Below are 20,392 nucleotides of genomic sequence, written 5' to 3'. Positions count from 1 at the left end.
TAATAGTACCTGCCTCATGAGGTTGTGACAATTCAATGATGCAAGCCATGTAAAGTGCTTAGCATAGTGCTTGGCACATAGAGTGTGCTCACCAAATGTCACCGTTATAATAATTAAAATAGATGGAGAAACAGAGGCTTATTAGAAAGAGGTAAAATACACCGAAGTGACGTAGCAAATGAATGACAGGACAGTAATTGGCTCCTGGGCAGGCAAACTCCAGGGCTCTTTTTTCTTTTTCTTTTTCTTTTTCTTTTTCTTTTTCTTTTTCTTTTTCTTTTTCTTTTCTTTTCCTTTTCTTTTCTTTTTTTCTTTTCCTTTCTTTCCTTCCTTCCTTCCTTCCTTCCCTTTCTTTCCTTCCTTTCTTTTCTTTTCTCTTCTCTTCTCTTCTCTTCTCTTCTCTTCTCTTCTCTTCTCTTCTCTTCTCTTTTCTTTTCTTTTCTTTTCTTTTCTTCTTTTCTTTTCTTTCTTTTTCAAATAGGCTCCACACCCAACATGGGGCTTGAACTTACTATCCTGAGATCAAGAGTTGCATGGTCTGACAGCTGAGCCAGCCAGGCATTCCAGCCAGCGCCTGTGTTTCCTGCCGTTATACTGTACCACCATCATGGATCGAAGGGAAGAGACTGGACATGAACTGCATTTTGTCCAACTTGGGGTGAGCATAGATCTGAAGGTCACATGAGTTCAGACCTACATGAGCTTGTATTTGTGATCTGAAGCATCGTATCACCATAGCACATACTGGTTATTCTTTGAGGTAATTCTTCCCTAGATCCAAAGAAATGAAAGAATGATGAGTCAGTTATGGTCTTCTTCTGAGGGGTTGAGTGTTCCCTGGCTGGGGCCAGGAAATGGAGCTGAATAAACACCTGAATCATACTGTACTGTTTTTGGACCTAAATAGGAGCTTGTCCTATCTCTTTTGTTACTATGATTGTCTTTCCTAATACAACTGGTAATGATGGGAAGCAGAGCAGTGTATACATTGAGCACTTTATGTGCAGTGCATTGACATGGGTTATCTCATCTATTCCTTGATGTAACCTTGTAAGGTAGTCACTCCTATGCCTATTTTATAGAAACAAAGAGTTTGGGAAACATGCTTAAACTCACATAGTGCTGGGATTTGAATATGCAATCTGGCTCTCGAGTCCAATTTTTAACCTCTACACTCTACCGTTTTATTCTTTTCTTACCTATGTAAAGTACATAGTATGGGGCAGATGGCTTAGTAGGGCCAGTCCTATTTTTCCCATCTGAAAAAGGGAAGATTTTGACTACTGGGCTAGAAAAAAGGAGTCCTGTGTCAACCTTATGACCAACCTGTCACATCCAGGACTTCACTTTTCTTAGCCTTATTGTCCTCCTTCGTTAAACAGAAGGGTCACTCCAGAGGGTCTCTGAGATCCCACCTAACTCATTGACCATTTGAAGTGAGGAGATTAATACCTGCTCAGCTCCTTGATTTTGGAGCCACTGTATTTGTGAGGTTTTAGGGAGCCTTCTTTGTGCCTGGGAGGATGCCAGATTTCAGGACAGAGAATACCGCCTTCCTGAAGAAGGTAGGTCTGGGCTCTTTTTTGAGACTGGTTGCCTAGGGAACCTAGCCTCTGGCCAGCAACAGTCAGGAATGCTTTGGTTGAGAGTTGGGTACAGATAACTAAAACAAGCAGCACATTTAGGTTTCACTTTCCCCCCTCCCCCCTCCCCAAGCTACCATTCCTTTACAAGCTCCCAGTTTTCTATAGTTTCTGTATGTTAGTACTTTAAGAAGTTTGCTGTTTTAATCTTCATAGTAATCTTATAAGTACTATTCTAAATTTACAGATAATGAAAGTGAGGCAAATAGAGTTAAATAATTTGTCTATAGTTACTCAAGTGGAAAGTGGTATCCAACCTTCTGTGTTGTACTGCCTGGTTGGAACTTAAAAAAGCAGAAGGAGGACTCTCTATTAGTGATGTTTGTTTTGTTTTTGTTTTATTTAGAATGATAGACTCTTGGAATTAGAAAGGGTCTTTGAGGTAATAGTCAATCTCCTAGGGTGCCTGGGGGCTCAGTGGTGGAGCCTCTGCCTTCGGCTCAGGGCATGACCCTGGGGTCTTGGGATGGAGTCCCCAATTGGGCTTCCTGTGGGGAGACTTTCTCTCTCTGCCTGTGTCTCTGCCTCTCTCTGTGTTTCATGAATAAATACAATCTTAAAAAAAAAAATCAATCTCCTTGTCTTTTGTCTGCTATCCAGTTATAGGAGAGCTTTCCATCATCCCCCTGACGGGTGATCACCAAGTTCTTTTTGAATGCTTCCATTGCTGGGGAGCGCATCACTTCTTGAGGAATCCCATTATATGTTGAATAGCTCTCTTTGGTAAGATACTATTTCTTGTTTTTTTTTTTTTTTAAGATAGATAGATAGATAGATTATTTATTTATTTATTTATTTATTTATTTATTTATTTATTTATTTATTTATTTATTTATGATAGACACACACACAGAGAGAGAGAGAGGCAGAGAGGAGGAGGGAGAAGCAGGCTCCATCCCAGGAGCCCGATGTGGGACTCGATCCCGGGACTCCAGGATTGCGCCGTGGGCCAAAGGCAGGCGCTAAACTGCTGAGCCACCCAGGGATCCCCTGTTTCTTGTTTTGAATTGAAATCTAAGTGAGGTGACTTCTCATCACCTTTAGGCCTGTCCCCTGGAACTGTACAGGATAAATATAATCCATTTTCCATATGCCAATCTTATGAATGTTTGAAGACAGTCTTCCTATTTATAAGACATATTTTCAGGTTTCTCACAGCATCTAAACTTGCTTTCAGTTTGAATTGGTCGGCACAAAAAACAATCTGCTTTTTACTGCTTTGCAAGTGCAGCCTTGCAACAAATCTATGCTTCACTTACGGTTAGTCACAACTATGAGCCCCTCTCACATCTTTGGGGAATGAGTGGATAGTGAGCTAAGTCTCTGCAGTTGTGTATGAGCCTGGAGCGTCTGCAGTCTTGTAATCTCTAGGACGTTAGCCTGTTGCCGGTACACGCTGTCAGAGCTCACAAAATGGCTGGACATTTATCCGGGCATTTGACAAAACTGCATTTACTTCATCAGGCCACTAGGTGATGAGCAACTTACAAACCCAGACTTGGAGGGAGGAGTGTGTGTATAGGACAGTTTCTGTTTATGCTTGGAAAGGCAGTCAGAAGTCATCTGATACAGCTTCATTAAAAGATTTTTTTTGGGGGAGGGAAAATATGTTTTGGCACACTTTGTCTTTCCCAGCTTTACTCCAGTTTTATTTATTTTAAAAAAATTTTAAAGATTTTATTTATTTATTCATGAGAGGCAGAGGCAGAGACACAGGCAGAGGGAGAAGCAGGCTCCATACAGGGAGCCTGACGTGGGACTTGATCCCGGGTCTCCAGGATCACACCCTGGGCTGAAGGTGGCGCTAAACTGCTGAGCCACCCGGGTTGCCCTGCTCCAGTTTTAAATATTAATTTGAATAGGTTGCTTCTTTCTCTGAGTGATTTCCTTAGATAAGGGGCATGGATGGTCCAGTTGTGTGTGTGTGTGTGAGAGAGAGAATGTATATGTATGTTCATATATATGTATTTTGTAAGAATTTATTTTTTATTTTTTGTTCAAGATTTTATTTATCCATTTTGGGAAGAGAGAGACAAGCAGAGCATGGGGCCCAAAGTAGGGCTTAGTGTCACGACCCTGAGATCATGATCCCAACTAAAATCAAGTCAGATGCTTAACTGCCTGAGCCACACAGATGCCCCGGGAGTTTATAAAGTAATCTCTACAGCGAATGTGGGGCTCAAGCTTATAACCCTTCATCAAGAGTTGCATGTTTTACCAACTGAGCCAGCTGGGCAGGCCTGAGTTTTACCGTAATGCAGGAATGATGTCTTGGCAGGGTTTAGGGTTATCAAATGGTAGTTCTAGTCCCTACAAAGGCTATATGCAGCTTTCTACTGTCTTCAGGTTTTATTGATACAGATGGGAAGTCCAATGCCAATAGGAATCTTGCTCCTTTTTAAGCAACTACTTGTTCTTTCTCTTTAGAAGTTTGTAAATTTTTTCTTTCTGCTTAGCATTTCATCTTGACATGCTTGAGATATGTCTTTTTAAAATAACTCCGCTTGCTGCTTGTTGAATTTAGACTTAAAAAGTTTTCCTTTTTAGTTCAAGGAAGTTTTATTGCTTTCCTTCCATCTGTTTCCAACCTTCTTATTTCACAGGCGAAGAAACTGAGTCCAGAAAGGTTAAATGACTTCCTTGAGATCCCTCAGCTAAGTTAAAAGTGAATCTCAAGCAAATAACTTGATTTCTTTCATTGTATTCATTGAACTAGACTTTCATTGTGTTGAGTATTGTTCTGTTGAGAGGGCCACCATGAAAAATATGGAAATTTTTTATTGAGAATTTTTCTGAGGGTTCGAGAGGAGATAAAGGAGGAGGAGGAGATGATAAAGTTCATTATGATTAAAATGTGGCCCATTTGGGGTGCCTGGGTGGCTCATTTGGTGGGGTGTCTGACTCTTGGGTTTTGCTCTGGTCGTGATCTCGAGCCCTGAATCGCAGAATCTACTTGGGATTCTCTCTCTCCGTTTCTCTCCTTCCCCTTCTGCCCTTCCCTCCCACTAGGTTAAATAGATTAAAAATGTGGCCCATTTGAACGACTATAAAATTCACAAGGTATCCCAGTTATTGGAGTTATCCCAGAGCTCTAAAACTTAATAAAGCCAGGAGGTTGATTGAATCCTTGGAGAATTTGATATCTAATTGCCAGTGGTTGGATAAGCCCGGTCATGCCCTGTTGTAAATATTAAAAAGCATGTAAGTATCTGGCTTGGAGACAGACATCATAAACTGTCTTATCAATGGTCTGGTTTCTGTTTTGAGTTCCAGCCTGGGACCCTTTTCTGCTGGGAACCACCTGTTCCTGCTCTGTTGATCTTTGGATTTCCCCAGCTCTCTGTCCCTTTCAGTTTTGAAATGAAACCTACCCCAGAGGGTGAGGTCAGGTACCGAGAGGACTTTGACAGCTCACATCAGGCTGTTTTTTTTCTGGAGTCTGGTATGTGACTGTGTGAAGTGTAAGGCTCAGCAGGCTGTGATACAGACTAATTGATGGTGAATCAGCTGTTGGGTAAGGCCCAGGTAGGGCTTGCTCTTTGGGTAACCAGGAAAACGTGTAGACCAAATATGTTGTTTTTCATTCTTAGTTGAAAGTTAAGAGTACAGTCATCAGAGATTTGCCATGATCTTATTGCCTTTGGTTTACTGAAGGAGGAAAGGCAGTGTTTCAGTGTCTTTTTTCCTCATTTTAGAAGCCGCCTTTTCAGGAAGGAGTCAAGTTTTTGGCCTCTTTCTGCTGCTCCAGCTTCTATTATTATTATTTTTTTAAGATTTTATTTATTCATGAGAGACACACACACACAGAGAGAGAGAGAGAGGGAGGGGCAGAGACGCAGGCAGAGGGAGAAGCAGGCTCCCTCCAGGGAGCCCGATGTGGGACTCGATCCCGGTCTCCAGGATCACGCCCTGGGCTGAAGGTGGCGCTAAACCGCTGAGCCACCCGGGCTGCCCTGCTCCAGGTTCTAAAGGTTTATACTGTGCCTCCTGGAATTGCTGCTTTGATGTGAAGCTACCCCTAGACACACATACCCCCATGTCCTGCCCTCAGCTCCTTCACAGAATTTGGCTTCCTCTCTTCCCTTTGTTGTGAAACTGGTTTCCCCTATACTACAGCACTTTGCTTGGAATCTTTATAAGTGGTACTGGCTCTTTCTTTAATTCACCCCATACCACTTCCCCTGATTTTGCCTGACTCTTCCCCAGGCGCATCCCTCAGTACTGTGAAGCTGCTTGCAGATCTTCTAATACCTTTTCTCCAATGAGACACTTGCTAGCCAGCAAGACCACCTGACCCCTCTCCTTGAAGGTGGCATCTGTACTCATTCTCCCATGGTGTTTTTTTTTTAAGATTTTATTTTTTAATTAATCTCTACACCGAATATGGGGCTCAGACTTACAACCTTGAGATCAAGAGTGGCATGCTCTACTGACTGAGCCAGCTATGTGCCCCTCACTCTCCCATTTTTTTTTTTTTAAGACTTTGGTGTCTCAGTCCTCCTGGGACTCTGACTCTCAGGCTAGGTAATTGGTGGTCAGGCTTGGCCTGGGTCTGCTGATTCAGGGTAGGCCATGGAATTAGGGAGCTTCATGTTAATATCTCAGATGTGGGGAAATAGGAAACTAAATCTGAACACCAAGGTCATTGTGGGTGGAAGGGACAGAGAGAGTTTAGCATTTGAAGCAAAGGATATCCTTTGTAGGCTCTCTCTTCTGCCCATTTAAAAAAAAATTAAGAGTTTTTTTTGTTTTAGAACAGTTTTGTGTTCACAGGAAATTGGAGGGGAAAATACAAAGATCCCCATTATTATTATATTTAAGTAAGCTCTGTGCCCAAGGTGGGGCTCAAACACACACACTCTACCAAATGAGCCAGCTAGGTGCCCTGAGATTCCCATTACTTTTTGAAAAATTGATCTTTAATTTTATATGGAATGTAATCTAAAAATTAAAATCTGTAGGTATTTTGAATTCTCCTGTCCCCCCCGCCCCCCATTTCAGTTATTTTTGTATTCCTCAGATGTGGTAACCTGTTAGTGTTTGGAACTTGTACCTACCAGACATTTTTCTGTGTGTTTACATACATATGTATGAATCCAAAAAAAGTGTTATTTTTATGTTTTATTTATTTACACAAATGGGGTCACATTTTATGGGTCATTTTGGTATTTCTTTGACCCAGTAAGGTACCTTGACAATATTTAATGTTGGTATGTAAACATACTTCTCATTCATTTTGGCTACTGTATTTAGTTATTTAGCTATTTTCCTATTGAGGGACTTTAAGGTATTTCCATTTTTTTGTAGTTATAAATGATTCTTGTTGTGTTTTAAATGTCAGCATTCTGTTTATAGGCCTTTTTTTTTTTCTTTTTTCATGTTCTTCCTAGGTGATCTCAACCTTTCTGACAGCTCCACTTAACCATCTACATGTAGTTGAAACCCAGATCTTTCTCCAGACCACAATATCCAGCTGCTCATGTGGACAACATCACAAGGATGACTGACATACTCGCCATCTTGCAGCCTTCTGCTCTTCCCCATTTGCTTCTCGTCCAATGTCCTGTCACATGGTAAGTAGCACACAGTTACTAGGCCCAGAGGCTGGTAGTCATTTTCAGACTTCCTTTCCTCTCCCATATCTATCTATCTATCTATCTATCTATCTATCTATCTATCTATCTATCTATCTATCATCTATCATCTATCTATTTATCTAAAGATTTTATTTATTCATGAGAGACAGAGATCGAGGGGGAGAGAGAGAGAGAGGCAGAGAGAGAAACAGGCTTCGTGCAGGGAGCCCAACATGGGACTCAATCCCAGGTCTCCAGGATCATGCCCTGGGCTGAAGGCGGGGCTAAGCCACTGAGCCACCCAGGCTGCCCTCCTCTCCCACATTTAACAGCCAGTCTTCACTGGGATTTTTCCTCTCCAGTGTTTCTTGGATCCAATTTGTTTCTTTCCTTCATTGCCTCTACCATGTACTTTAGTTTTATGACTTCTAAAATAGAGTACGTGTAAATGTAAAATAAGTTAATAACATGTAAAGTGTTTAGAATGATAGATAGGCACCCAGTAAATACTATGAGAGTGTTGGTTGTTATCATCATCATAGTCGTTGTTGTTGTTGGGGTCTTCTCAACTTAATGTACTTAATCCATTCTCATCTCTACATTCACTCTTGATTTTATCCTTCCCTGCCTGCATTCCACTCTGCATGTTGCAGCCAGAGGGCTCTTTATAGTATATACTACAAACGATCATGGTCTAACTTTCCCGCTTAAAAAACTTAAGTGATCTTGCCATTGGGCTTTTACATGTAAAACCTTTAAGACCTAGACCTTACCCTGACATTCAAAGGCGTACCTTCTTAGCCCTCACTTGGTACTCTGGGGAATCCTTCCTAGCACCCCATCTCAAGGGATGGTTCCAGCCCACAGCAGAGGCCTAGCCATTTGGCCCTGGCTCATTGTCATTCTCCTTCTTACATCTTTGGTGATTCCAGTGTTTGCCTGGATGAACTGTCTAACATGCTTGAGATGAATCATCTCACACACTTGTCTCTCTCTGAGACATGTTCATAAAATCAGTGTCGGCCTGGCCGAGGACTTGTCCGTGAAGGGGGCATGAGGGCTGAGGATCAAAGTTGGGGACCTGGGTATGCAGATTGTTTACCCTGAGTGGCTGATGGCAGAATCACGGGGAGCGGAGTGGGATTCTAAGCAAGGATGGAAACAAAAGGCCTTAGGGATAAGGTGAGGCAAAGATGAAACAGGAAGCTGAATCATTAAGTCAGAAACCTCAGAGAATCAGGATAATGGGTGGAGTGTAAGAAAGGATAGGGCAAGCAGTTCTCGATTAGGGCTGTAAAAAATCTTGGGGATTACTTAAATCATCTTTCAGCATTCTTGTTTAGTGGAAGCAACTTGTGGATGAGAAGGATCAGGTGGTTGACGTGTGAAGGTTTGAGCCAGGTGCATATTACTTTGGGTTTTATGTGTCAGTTATCTGAAAGTCAAATCCTCAGAAATCCTACTCTGCCTTTTCCCCCACACTTCATTCAGTTTCTGCTCCCAAGAGCCCACTTTTCCTCCTTTTGATTATACTAGGTTAACTAGTTAATTCTTGAAAAAGTTGCCTGTGCAGAAGCCTGTAGCAGTCCTGGTGCTCCCTTTAGGCTGTGGAGGATTCTCCCCTAGGTAGGCTGAGTATACTTCCTTTAGGCTGTACCTCCTCCCACCACACAGTGGTGTGGCCTCAGGAGCCTCAGGAATTCAGGACTCTGCCTAGCCTGAGTCTGTGGAACTTCTGTCTGAATTCTGGGGAAGGACATGGGAGTGTAGAATATAGGGTGGGATTCTATCAGTTAGGCACTGTAGAAGCAGCGGAGGACTGGCTGAGTGTGCAGAGATGTAGGTTCTAAGGGTGTATAGACAGTGGGCTTCAAGGTTTCTGACCTGGAATGGTCCTTGAGTTTATGGCGGTGTTAGGGTTCTCTAATGTGCCAAGTAGAGAATCTTGGGTGAGTAGTGCTATTCTTTAGTCCTTAGAGGTGTTCTCTGTATTTTTCTGTGTGGCATGGAGGTCTTCTACAGCCTGACCAGTAGCTGGCATCATGGTGGGTGCTTGGTTGGGGGTAATCATGGGGATAGGACCAGTACTTACTAAAGAGGCTTATTTCTCTTTTGAAGGTTGGATAGAGTGATTATATGTACATCCTGGGCAGTCTAAGCCCAATCACCTTGCCTATGTGAAGCAAGGCATCTGCACTCTCCTACTCGGACTCTGCTAGGAAAACCAGCCTAGAGGAGCCAGAGATCATGGCCATTGTTAGTCATTCCCTCAACACTACTCCCTGTTTTTGACTCCTCTGTTCTTTAAGCCTCATGCTCTGATGTCCTGTCTTCTATTTTTTGCTTTGGTTCCTTCAAATTTCTTAATCCATTCTGACTCCTTCTAGATTACTGCACGTTCAGTTTGATTCTTGGTTCTACATAGTGCCTTAATTTTGACATTGCCAGCCAACTTCAAGTGAGGGCCTTCCTTCATTAGTCCTGTTTGTAGAGCTATGATTTGAAAGCTTTAATACATCAGAATTACCCATGCGGGCAAAAGAGGGGCATGGTGGATACTTACTTAAAATGCAGATTCCTGGAGGTGCCTGGCTGGCTCAGTTGGAAGAGTGTGTGACTCATGATCTTGGGGTCATGAGTTTGAGCCCTGTGTTGGGTGTGGACCTTACTTAAACAATAAAGTAAAATGCAAATTCCTGATCTCTACTTCTAGCTTTTCTGATTCAGTAGGTATAAGGTGGTAATCAGGAATCTGTGTTTTGATTGGCCTCCCAGATGACTCTGACTCCAGTCATCATCCACAGACTATATTTGGAGAAACTGACGTAGAGGACTCTGTTGGCTTCACGTCTCTAAAGGGTAAGAAAGGAGATTTGAGCCCTTTTCTTGGATTTAAAGGTCCTAGGAAATGTAGTCTGTCGCCTGTCACCCAGGGGACAGTGGATAACTCTCCTTACGTATTGGCACCTCCTCATTTCATTGCTGCACTAGGTGCAGGGCACCTAACATTAAGGTGTAGAGGACCTTAATGACTAACCCATGGCAGGTCAGGACCTCTGGGATTTGTAGGAAGCTTTGACTTTGGACTCAGAAAACAGACTAGAACATGGACCCTGAAGGCTACTGGTCGCACTGCAGATTTTCTCTAGGGTGCCTCTTTTTTCTTGTGTATACTGACCCTGTTCTAGTGTAGATGATCTTTATTTGGTTCCCAAGCTGTCTTTACTCTGCATTGGCCACCCAGTTCACAGGTGCCACTATACTCCTATAAGACAACCCAATCTTTTTTTTTTTTTTTAAAGATTTTATTTATCTATTCATGACAGATACACAGAGAGAGAGAGGCAGAGACACAGACACAGAGAGAAGCAGGCTCCATACAGGGAACCCGACATGGGACTTGATCCTGGGTCTCCAGGATCACACCCTGGGCTCAGGGCGGCGCTAAACCACTGAGCCACCAGGGCTACCCAAGACAACCCAATCTTATCTCTCCTTTTCAAGTCCTCTGTTGCATTCCTGTTACTTCTCTGATCAAGTCCAAATGTCTTAGTGGAAATAGACAGTCTTACAAAATTTCACCCAAATTGTGGCCTCTCAAATCCAGGAAGATAATGGTCCCTGCCTGTTTCTCATGTCTTATTCCAAGTCTTTTTCTCCTTATCTCCTACAGCACCCCCACCTGCTCATAGTTCATTGATCTCTTTTTCTGCTCTCTGGTTTCAGAGCCTTTGTGGTGATGTAGTCTCTGCCTGAAACACTCTTTACCCTGCTTTTCACCTCATTAACTGTCCCTTACTTTTAAGTGTCAGTTAAATGTTATCTCCTCTTAGAAGTCTTTTCTGACCACTCTGTACAAAGCAACTCCATGTTCCTTTTTTTCTTAGTACCTCATTTTCTTGCATTAGACCACTTACTGCTTTTTATTAGTCTTTCTCTCCTATTAGATTGTAAGTTCCATGAAGGTAGGGACCTTCTTGCTCATGGTTGTATCTTCAGTGCCTAGAAGCACTCAGGAAGTATTTGTTGACTATAAATTGCTTTTCCTCTTCTTGTCAGTACCTGTGTGGGTGCTTTGTGGTTGTGCACAACTCTCATACTTTGCATGTGTTGTTGCCTTTGCTGGAACCACCCTTTCTCTCATCAGCTGGTCAGATTTTTTTTTTCTTTTAAAAAAAATTTATTTATTCATGAAAGGCCCAGAGAGAGAGGCAGAGACACCGGCAGAGGGAGAAGCAGGCTCCCTGTAGGGAGCCTGATGCAGAAGTATGTCCCAGGACCCTGGGGTCACACCCTGAGCCAAAGGCAGATGCTCAACCACTGAGCCACCCAGACAGATGTCCCTGGTCAGATTTTTTTCTTGTCCTTTTCCACTTTTCTAAGCAAGTCTTTGACTTCCTCAGGTGGTGCTAGTTCAATAGAGACAGCACTTTGGTTTTCTTGAATGGACTTCTTGCCCTTTGTGGTGATTTCATCTGTTTAAGAGATAGATGGTATGCCCTTGGTTTATAGATGATAAGCCATAAACTCTGAGAGCTTGATTTATTTGGAAAGGGGAGAATAAAAAAAAATAAAAATTAAAAAAAAGGAAAGGGGAGAATCATGATTCAAGCCCTGATGTATGTGTAAGAGCCCTCACTTGTTCTACCTTGCTGTGATCTAAAAGAAACCAAATAGCAGACCCAGAGACACTGAAGTGAGAGACACTGAAGTGAAAGAGATGTTTTTTAATTAAGTAATGAAAGTGTGTGTGTGTGTATGTGAATAGTTTGTCTTGCACTTGCTCAGAGTTAAACATGTTAGAAAGTATATTATTAAGCCATTTATAAGTATGATAGCATAAAGGGTAACCATAATATTCAGAGGACAATATGTATTTCATGTGTTTACTCGTCTTTGGTGATAATGACACAGTCAACATATATCCTAGTAGAAATGAATCAAGGTGAAACACTATTAACAGTATTAAATTCAAACCAAAGGAGGTATCAATGATCATCAGTTGTTTAGAGGATGTATAAAGAGTGAAATCTGAAGATTTTTGTTGGGGGAAAAATATGCAAAATTGGTGTGCTAAGTTTTATATTTTGCTTAAAAATATATCTTATTATAGATAAGATACTAGTTGAGTAAATTGTAGTGAATATTGCCATATTATGTAGTTATTAAAAAGAATGAGACAGACACACTCAGAACAGTCTCTAAGATCTGTTATTAAGAGCAGCCCGGGTGGCTCAGCGGTTTAGCACCTGCCTTCTGCCCACGGGGTGATTCTGGGGACCCGGGATTGAATCCCACGTCGGGCTCCCTGCATGGAGCCTGCTTCTCCCTCTGCCTGTGTCTCTGCCTCTGTGCCTCTGCCTGTGTCTCTCATGAATAAATAAATCAAATCTTAAAAAAAAAAAAAAGATATGTTACTAAGAATAAGGCAAGGTGTAGAGTAGTGTTTGTGGCATGCTAGTATTAGTATCTGTGTGAAAACAGAAGAGGATTCTACTTAATATACCCAGATTCCCTCGTTTGTTTGTTTTGTTTTTAAAGATTTATTTATTTTAGAAAGTGCGAACGTGTGTATAGGGGAGACAGAGAGAGAGAAAGTAGGAGAAGGGCAGGAGAGAGAGAATCTCTTGCAAACTCTCTACTTAGCGTGCAGAGCCTAATGTGGGGCTCAGTGTCATGACCCTGAGGTCACAACCTGAGCCCAGATCAAGAGTTGGATGCTTAACTGACTGAACCACACAGGCACGCTGAGTGTTTTACATTTTTTAAGTACTTTGGTTTACCCTATAAATGTGATCCTGAAAACTTGAGAGAGAGAGAGAGAGAATGGGCAGGGGCTGGGGAGGCGTTAAGTATCTCTAAATTTCACAGGAAAGAGGAAGAGAAGGAAGATCCTTTTTATCTAGTAAATGATCCCCAGCTTAATATATTTGGATTTTGGTATATGAGATTTTTCTTAAAATGAAACCTTTTTCTACTGAGAATGGAACCAAAAAAGGGGGAGATTGTGTTTGAAATTGAAGATACCTGCGTATGTCAGGATGCCCCACTATTCGTCTCTCTGTTCTTCCTGTTCCATGCACTAGAAATCTTGGAGCCCCCTTTTATAATATGTTTCCTGTGTGTTGATTTTGTCATTTTTTAAAAAATATTTTATTTATTTATTCATGAGAGACACAGAGAGAGGCAGAGACCCAGGCAGAGGAAGAAGCAGGCTCTCTGCGGGGAACCCGATGTGGGACTCGATCCCAGGGCTCCAGGACCACGTCCTGGGCCGAAGGTGGCACTAAACCGCTGAGCCACCCGGGCTGCACTGATTTTGTCTTTCCATTGGAGTAAATTCTTGAAGGTGGGAGGCATGTCTTATGGTTCTATCTTATAATGACAAGCATAATAGAAGTTTCTCAGTAACTACGTATTCAAGGAAGATAAAAGAGAGGTAGAGAGAGAGGCTCCTCTGCCAAAGAGATGATTGCTTTTGGATTTTCTCTGACTCATCTTGTACTCTTTACTAGTGAAGAATTTCTTCCGTTTGTAGACTAAGCGTGTTGGAGGATTTCGGGTGTGTGTATGTGGATGTATTGGACGGATATTCCCTGCTGGAAGCCCAGGAGAGAGGAGAAGCTGGTGTGTGCTGGTGTGTAATGAGATGTCTGTGTTGCAGCCCTGAGATTGAGGACAATCTCAGATTTCTGACCTCTTTCTAATGTCAAGCCTGGGTATTCAACTGTCAGCAGGGCAGCTGGACCCTGTGGGTGCCATGGACTTCCTAAATTTAGTAGCATATGGTAGGAATGTTTGACTAAAGTGATTTGTCATTTTTGATGATAGTATTTAAAAACTCATAACACAGGGTGTTATTGTTGGTGTCCAAGAAGTGGCAGAGAGTATGTGAGAAATATTTTGAAACTGTTCAGTCTTTCCTTAGGTCCCCTCCTCTGTTCACGTGCCTCCCACCCTTAGGCTAAATAGGGGTTAGCAGCATGGGCTCCACCTTTGGGAAGTTGCCAATTCCTTGTTAGTGGCTTTGTGCTCAGGCAAGAAGTGTAATTGGCTTCCACGTATCTGAGAGCAAATATATTTGGATCCTGTCCACCAGGCTACTCAAAACCTTACCCCAGACTGAAAAAGTCACCTTGGGCAACTTTCTTGGTAGGGACTTAGGCTTAAGAATCTTAGTGGGGACGACTAAATCTCTAGACTAATCATACAAGGTGGTGAATGTATGGGTTTGGGCATGAGTTTAACTCACCCAGGGTAGCTTGTTGGGTGCAGACATGGAGTAAGGGATAACGTAGGGAGTAAAATGGGCTCAGCCCTGTGTCATTTACTGCTCCTAGGGAAATACAGGCACTTGTGTGCTGGGGGCAGAGCTCTGGCCTGCTGTGGTTAGTCACTTCCCTTTGCGAGTCAGTTTTAACCTACCCTGCAGGGCACTTGGGGTTTTTAGGAGATGAAACAGGGAATCTGAATCAGATGGCTTTGTTTCAGATCTTACAGATCTGCAGGGAGGAAGTGTGCATCCCAGGATCTATTGTTTCTCATGTGGTGAAGTAAGAGGAATCCCATCCAGTTCTATGGGGGTTTCCCTCCATCCTTCTTAGGCCCCATCAGCTTGCCTTGATCTTAGGCTTTATCCTTTCTCCCTATTACTGGCCTGGCTTCTGAAAAGAGGAGGAAGAAGGATGAGGAAGGAAGGGGAGAGTTAAAGAATTTGTAGGTGTAGGTGGATTCCTATCTCCCTTCCCTCCTTTATTTTTTCTCTGTAGCGTTTAACACCACATACTTTTCTTGTTTATTGCCCAACACCTTCCATTAGAATGTAGGCTCCATGAAGACAAATTTTTTTCCTTCTTTTTTTATTCACTGCTCTGTAGCTGTGACATAGAACAGTTCCTGGTACACAGTTGATATTCAATAAATATTTGTTGAATGAATGAATTTCTTGGACTTTTGGTGTATCTTTTGGGCTTTTTATTTGCAGTATTTTTTTTTTTTTTTAAGTAATCTCTGCACACAATGTGGGGCTCAGACTCAGGACCATGAGATAGAGCACACTCTATCGACTGAGCTAGCCAGGTGGCCCTATTTGTAGTATTTTTGTTATTGTGTGCATTCTGTGATAAACACCCTGTATATAATCTTTGTGCATTTGTCTGCTTATCTCCTTAGGATAAATTCTAAGAACTAGAATGGCTGAGTTAAAGGATATGCATGTTCAAAATGACGATTCATGGAACCAACTACCTTTATGAATGTTAACTTCTACCAGTAGCACATCGAGATTGCCTACATTGCCAATGATACTGGGTTGTGGGCAACCCCGGATGGCTCAGTGGTTTAGCGCCACCTTCGGCCCAGGGCGTGATCCTGGGGGCCCGGGATGGAGTCTGGGGATCGGGTCCCGGCATGGAGCCTGCTTCTCCCTCTGCCTGTGTCTCTGCCTTTCTCTCTCTCTCTCTCTCTCTCTCTCTGTTTCTCTCATGAATAAATAAATAAAATCTTAAAAAATAAAAAATACTGGTTGTATGTTTTTCATCTTCCTCATCTAACAGGTGAAAAGCGGTCTTGTCACTGTAATATGGTAGTTGAGCAGGTGACTCTGATAGATGTGATGTGATATGGTATGTGACTCTGGAGCCAGTTTGCTGGGGCCTGAATTCTGATGCAGCCACTTACTGTGTGACCTTGGGTAAGTCATATAATTTCTCTCTCAGTTTCATCTTTGATAAGGTAAGCATAATGATAACACCTGTTTCTGGAAGAATAAGTCAGTTAATCTAAGTAAAATGCTTCAAATAGTAATGGAATGTCACTCAATAAATATAATTTAATTAGTATTTCTTTTTTTTTTTTTTAAAGATTTTATTTATTTATTTATTCATGAGAGACACACACAGAGAGAGAGAGAGAGGCAGAGGCACAGGCAGAGGGAGAAGCAGGCTCCATGCAGGGAGCCGACGTGGGACTCCATCCCGGGACTCCAGGATCACGCCCTGGGCCAAAGGCAGGCGCTAAACCGCTGAACCACCCAGGGATCCCTATATTTCTTTTTTATATTAAAGATTCAACATCTTCTCAAATGTATGTTGGACATTTATATATTTTGAGTCACTTACTCATGTCTTTTGCATGTTTTCCCAGTAATATTTTCTTAATAATTTGTAAGAGCTGAAGTGTTGACTATTATATGTAGTGCAGAATTGCTCCTAGTTTGTCATTTTTGTCTTTTGACTGTATTTATGCAATTTTTTTTCTCTTGGGAAGTTTTGTATTTTTAGGTAGTCAAAATCTTTTTTCTTATAGTTTTTCCTGCTGCTAGGCCAGTGTTTAGAAAAGGCATGCTGGGCAGCCCCGGTGGCACAGCGGTTTAGCACCGCCTGCAGCCTGGGGTGTGATCCTGGGGACCCTGGATCGGGTCCCACGTCGGGCTCCCTGCATGGAGCCTGCTTCTGCCTCTGCCCCTCTCTTTTTCTATGAATAAATAAATAAAATCTTAAAAAAAAAAAAAAAAAAGGCATGCTTCCCTACCTCAAAATTATAAAAAATAGTTATTCATTTTCTTTGAGTACTTGGTGTGTGTGTGTTTAAATCTTTTAGTCTTGGATCCATCTGGAATTTATTTTGATACAAGGATAGCAGTTGAGATCTGGCTCTATTTCTTTTCAGTTGGGTACTGTCCTAGACCTATTTATTAAAGAGGAAAGAGCAGGAGGCTTCAATCTTTTTTCCCCTCCTCTAATTTGAAAGTAAGATATCCTAAAGATAGCAAATCCTCATTTCAGAGAATGAATTTCATGTTTGGACTCAGTCATTCAGTTGCTAAGCTGTGGGGTGAATATGCTCTGTAAAGCAGTTTGGAATCAAAACTCACAGCTTATCTAAGCAGTGAAACTGCTGCATTTGCTAGTGTCTCTTCTCCCCTGGCTTTTCTCTGGAGGCTCCTTCTAAATGGATCTTAGTTTGAGGACAGCTTTGAAGGGTCCATTGTTTGGAATGATAAATTCTGTGTTTTTGAAAAACAAATGAAGTGATTGTAGTGGCTATTTCCTCACTCCAGCCTGAGTTATTGGTAGGGTATTGATCTGGGGTATTGAATGGTAACAAACACATTGTGTCTACCTGTGCCCTCATCAGCTCTTTTAGGAACTCTTGACTCAAGACAGAGGGAGCGGAATTCCTACATAACAGAGCGTTCTTATGTCCCATGGCAGCTGTCACCTGCCAAAGACATGGAAGAAGGGGAGCTGACTCTTCCGTGGCATGTATTATGTGCCCGCAACTGTTTCCAGCACCTTAGATATATGAAGTTTTTATGAGATTGGTGCTCTGTCCTGGGTTGAATAGTATCCTTCCACTTTAAAAAAAAAAAAAAAGAGTGTCCTTCCAAAAATTCATGTCCACCCAGAACCTATGAATGTGATCTTACTTGGAAATAGGATTCTTGTCGATATAATCAAGTTAAGATGAAGTCATAGTAGATTAGGATGGGCCCTAATCCGGGATCCCTGGGTGGTGCAGCAGTTTAGCGCCTGCCTTTGGCCCAGGGCCCGATCCTGGAGACCCGGGATCGAATCCCATGTCGGGCTCCCGGTGCATGGAGCCTGCTTCTTCCTCTGCCTATGTCTCTGCCTCTCTCTCTCTCTCTCTGTGACTATCATAAATAAATAAAAATTAAAAAAAAAAAAAAAGGATGGGCCCTAATCCAGTGACTGATGTTCTTATATGAAGAGGGAGATACACAGAGGGAAGACATACATATGAAGATGGGAGCAGAAATTGGAATCGTGCTGCCACAAACCAAGGAATGTCAAGAATTACTGGCAACCGCCAGAGCTGGAAGAGGCAAAGAAAGATTCTCCGCTGGAGCGTTCACAGGGAGCATGGCCTTGCTGAAACCTTGATTTTGGACTTCTAGCTTCTAGAACTGTGAGAGAATAAATGTCTTTTGTTTGAAGCCACCCAGTTTGTAATCTTTGTTACAGCAGCCATAGGAAACCAACACATGCTCTTTTATTATCTCCATTTTCAGGTAAGGAAGAAGGCCCAGAGAGGTCCGACCCTTTGAGATGTCTCTAGGCCACTGCTCTGCGGGCTGGGCACTTACTCTGAAGTACCTGATGTTGCTGTTGTCGGCTCCGCACCTTCCATGCCGTCACACCTCTGCTGCTGCTGGTGCTCAGTTGCTGGAATGGCTCCTTCTCTAACACAGCAGGCTGCAGCGTTTCCCCCTTCTTACCCACTTCACACCCTGAATCAGAAACTCCTCTCAGAGGCTCTGGCTGTAGACTGATTATTTCAGCAGGATACTTCGTGGCCCCACTTCTCCAGGTGAAGTCAGGCTTTTATTTTTCATTTCCATGCCATGTCAGAGAAATGGGAGTGATAGTTGTGGGCAGGGTCACTCAGCTTCTTCTGGCAGTTGTTTTTATGCTTCCCATTTCTGGCCTGCTATATTTCGTAGAATTCCTGTCAGGAGACAACTCAAGTCTTGGGTTTTGTTTTGTTTTGTTTTGTTTTCAGCCTCAGGATGTCACCCATAGCTCACATAGCACATATCACAGTTCATGGCTGTGAGCAGAGCAGGAGGAGCATCATGACTGCATTGGTTCTGAGGGCCCTGGTCACCTGGCCTCTTCTCTGCCAAAGTGAGTAGAGGGATGAGGATGTTGTCTGACCCAGCCCGTCCCCCTACACAGCCCCTTGTTTGGCCTCTTCTGCTGGCATGTCAGAAGGGGTGTCCTTCCTCTGTGTCCCATCGCTAGCTGCAGAATCTTGCCTGTTTTCCAATATGAATCTTTTGCTTTTATTTTTTTTTTTGTAAGATTTTATTTATTATTTATTTTTGAGAACAAGACAGGGCACAAGTAGGGGGAGGAGCAGAGGGTGAGGGACAAGTAGACTGCGCTGAGCGTGGAGCCTAAGGCAGGGATTGATCCTGTGACCCTGAGATCATGACCTGAGCTGAAACCAAGAGTCCAATGCTCAACTGACTAAGCCACCCAGGCGCCCCAATCCTGCTCTTATTCTTAGCAACTCTCACTAGAGTAAGCTCCAGGAACTCATATTTGTTTTGTTTGCTGCTGTATCCCAGGATTGAGCAAAGACCTGATACTTGCCTAGCCCCCTAAGAAATGCTATTGAATGAAGAATTGAATATTAACCTTAAAGCTTTGTGGGTTTTTTTTTTTTTTTTTAAGATTTTATGTATTTATTCATGAGAGACACAGAGAGAGGCAGAGACACAGGCAGAGAGAGAAGCAGGCTCCCTGCAGGGAGCCCGATGTGGGACCCTGGGATCATGCCCTGGGCAAAAGGGAGGCGCTCAACTACTGAGCCACCCAGGCATCCCTAACCTTAAAGCTTTGTAATCCTGGTTTTCCTTGCATCTTGCTAAAGCCAAGGACCAGAGTAAGAACTTTAGAGGTCTAAGCAGTACATTCTGATGTCCCTCATATTTTCAGCCCTTGGTAGTATTTCAAAAATATTTAACACAAAATAAGTATAAGGAAATCCAGCAAAGTATAAGGAAAATCCAGTAAAATTCTGATTTTTACCCTGGAGACTAATTAGATAAATATAATTTAAAACATTTGCTATTACGTCTCAGCTTTCCTAGTTCTCTAAGCATGTGCTATTGGATAATTCTGACTGGACCAGTCCTTTCCTCACCTTGGACTTCATCTTCATTTCCTCTTTATTCCATCTGGTAAGATTGCCAGCCAGTCCCTTTCACCCCATAGGAGTATATGGCTCCTGAGACCCCAGCTTAGGCTAAATGCCCTGGGCTCCCTGGGGGCTTGCTAAGAAGGTCAAGTAGAACATGCACATTGCTAAAGAGTACCTTAGGGAACTTCCATGCTGAATTGTGATTTATAGTCAGCATAGCACATTGTGCCAAGTGATTATACTTGGGCCGTTTTTAGTTGTAATAATCTGCTTCTGTGATCTGACATGTGGAAAGCCCAGAAATGTCCCTGACGTCCTTCTTCCTGGATTACTGAGAAGTCCAGATGCAGTCCTACTCTGCCACCTGTACTAATCTAGCTTTGTTGAAACCATTCAGAGAAGGAAGGTATGATTCTGGAAGTAGAGCTCAAGCCTCCTACAGGCTATTCCAAGGCTGTGACTGTAATCAAATCTGTTGCTGCTTCATTTCAAAGAGCTTAAAAT

At 42.6% G+C, this 20,392-nt stretch overlaps 1 long non-coding RNA gene across 17 annotated transcripts in view; it reads left to right on the top strand.

Moving 5' to 3' along the window:
- LOC112934369 (uncharacterized) overlaps positions 1-20,392 on the top strand; it is a 68,360-nt gene that overhangs the window by 11,337 nt on the left and 36,631 nt on the right. For 14 of the 17 annotated variants that reach the window (XR_011999315.1, XR_011999326.1, XR_011999325.1 and 11 more), the window contains 6 exons: positions 482-658; positions 7,034-7,216; positions 15,775-15,911; positions 17,951-18,148; positions 18,252-18,550; positions 18,743-18,867. This is a non-coding gene — a long non-coding RNA (uncharacterized lncRNA). Of the gene's footprint in view, positions 1-481; positions 659-2,243; positions 2,367-7,033; positions 7,217-15,774; positions 15,912-17,950; positions 18,149-18,251; positions 18,551-18,742; positions 18,868-20,392 lie in introns of all 17 variants that reach the window. The other 3 variants (XR_011999322.1, XR_011999319.1, XR_011999320.1) reach the window with 2 other exon arrangements.

Source organism: Vulpes vulpes, unplaced genomic scaffold, assembly GCF_048418805.1.
Source record: "Vulpes vulpes isolate BD-2025 unplaced genomic scaffold, VulVul3 u000000657, whole genome shotgun sequence".
NCBI lineage: Eukaryota > Metazoa > Chordata > Mammalia > Carnivora > Canidae > Vulpes > Vulpes vulpes.
Note: the sequence above shows the minus strand (reverse complement) of the source record. Positions and strands in the feature narration are given on the sequence as shown.